We start from the raw sequence: 2,535 nt of genomic DNA on the forward strand, positions 1-2,535 counted from the left end.
AATATCATTTAATATCCTTACCTACAATTTATTAAATTGGTTATTATCTTTAAAACCATTTATGTTTTCTTCTTTCTCCTGGTTATTTTACTAGAAACACTGGCTTATCTGTTAATTTCCCTTTTCTTTTCTTTTTGTAACCATTTTATATTGTGTATTTATGAAGCTGCAACAGGTAAAAACTGTATTTAGAACTGTATCTATTTCTAGTAGAAAGATGTCTTTTTGATTCTAAAACCATTATTTACATAGTTTTACCTGTAATAATTCTTTATTTGAAATCTACCTTTGTATTCTGTAGATTCTGCTGCCATGTGTGCTCAAACAATTACTTTTATCATATTTTAGATCCAACAGCATATTGCTTTCCAATATCATACCATGATTTCATAGTTAACAGTCACCCCACATTTATGATTATATATACTTACAAGTACATATCATTCCCATCTGAATCTCTGGGCCTCCTGATGACTGTATCTGCTGCATTGGAATTCTTTTATTTAAAAACATATAGGATAACATTATTTTTTCTGATTCATTAGAAACATACTTACCTTTACATTATTCCTGAATTATGTGTGTGTGTGTGTGTGTGTGTGTGTGTGTGTACACACACACACATGTAGAGACACCTTTTGAAAATAATTATGCAAATCACCCTGCACTTCCAGCCTCCTTGCTGCAGAGCCAGCCACAGCTATCCTTGCTCCTACAGTCACTGCCTCCTTGGTGATGTCTGTGCCTCTCATATATGTAGATCTTGGCAAGTCTGCTGTGGATTTCTTCACCAATGCCTATAGTTTTGGCTTAATAAAACTTGATTTGAAAATAAAATCAGAGCATGGATTGGAATTCATCAGCTCAATCATGGCCAACACAGAGACCATCAAAGTGAAATACAGGCTGGAAACCAAGTACAGATGGATGGAGTAGTTTGACCTTTACAGAGAGAAGAGCACACAGACAACACCCTGTGCACTGAAATCACCATTGAAGACCAGCCGGCAGGTGGACTGAAGTTTATATTCGAATCATCCTTCTGCCTAACACTGAGGGGAAATGCTGAAAGCAAGACACAGTAGTAAAAACTGCATTATCAACCTGGGATATGATGTCAACTTTGACATTGCTGAGCTCTGATGTTTGGCCATGAGACCTAGCAGTATGGATACCAAATGAACTTTAGATTCTAAAGTCCTGAGGGATGAATTCAATCTGTATACTAGTGTGAAGGATGGAACAGAGTTTGGTGGCTCCATTTGTCATAAGGTGAACAAGTAGTTGGAGGTCGCTGTCATTTTTTCCTGGACAGCAGGAAACAATAAATTCACTTTGGAACAGCAGTCAAGTGTCAGGTTGATCTTGATGCCTCCTTTTGGCCAAAGGGAACAACACTAGTCTTATTGCCTTCATCTACTAAGATCCTAAATCCAAGTATCAGACTGAAGCTCTGACCTCTGCTGGATGGTAAGAATTTCAATGTGGGTGGCCATAGCTAGTTCTACAACTGAAACTCTAATCATAAGTGAATATTGTACATATGCTGGTTCTAGACCCTACTCCAAATGACTTGACAGATTTTGATGATTTCTCCTGGAAGGCCTTATTCTCCCTGTGGATTGGGGGGTTGGGATGGGAGGTGGTTTTGGGGCATGGGAAGGAGGGTGAGGTAACTGGGATTGATATTTAAAATAAGAAAGAATAATAAATAAAAATATTTTACAACATAGCTGTACCTTTTAATGTTGTATGTTTGGGATGCAAAAATTTATAAATACCACATTAGATGCCCAAGATAAAGACGACTCATTTTATCATTTCACAGACACAACAGAAACTCCATTCCAGAAAGGGTCATGGTAGTTGTAGACATAGCCTATCAGTTATATGATTTACATCAAAATTAGTCTTCTGTGTATGGCTAAATATGGTACAGGTGAAGTGGGCATGATGGAGCCAGTCATTCAGGCATTCACAATTTAATTCTTGTGTTGTGATGTAGTTTTTGATTCTTTGACTTCTTTCTTCATTTCTTTTTCTTTCCTTTTCTTTTTCTATTCTTCTTCTTTTTTTTTCCTTTTGCTATTACACTACAGTATGAAATTGCATCTCGATCTCTAATTTGAAAAGATGATTGAAGTACCACCATGACAAAACTAGGGATCTAAACTGACATCTGTTACAACTACACCACTCTATTTTTTCAGCAATTTAATGAGCATATTATAGTCTTCCATTTTGCGTGGAATTGGCGCCATCCACTAAAGTGCTGCAATTAATATCGCTTAAATATAACTTAAATAAACTATTGAAACCTCAAAAATAATTATACAACCAACATATGCAACATAATGTACACTTATAATGAAATAATTAATATAGTCAAACAAATTGACACAAACCATCATTTTCTGTATGCTTATGTGTATGCATGTGGTAAGATCACATGTAATAATCTAATGTTGCATCATGCTACAGTAGATCAAATTGGTGACTATTTCTCATGCTGAAAATCAGCAATCTAGACACATA

The 2,535-nt window shown here is 35.8% G+C and overlaps 1 pseudogene; it reads left to right on the forward strand.

Annotated features, from left to right (window-relative positions):
* Nucleotides 1-732: 732 nt before the first annotated feature.
* Nucleotides 733-1,502, forward strand: LOC127224788 (voltage-dependent anion-selective channel protein 1-like; annotated as a pseudogene).
* The last annotated feature ends 1,033 nt before the right edge of the window (nt 1,503-2,535 follow it).

This window comes from Phodopus roborovskii, unplaced genomic scaffold (assembly GCF_943737965.1).
Source record: "Phodopus roborovskii unplaced genomic scaffold, PHOROB, whole genome shotgun sequence".
Classification (NCBI taxonomy): domain Eukaryota; kingdom Metazoa; phylum Chordata; class Mammalia; order Rodentia; family Cricetidae; genus Phodopus; species Phodopus roborovskii.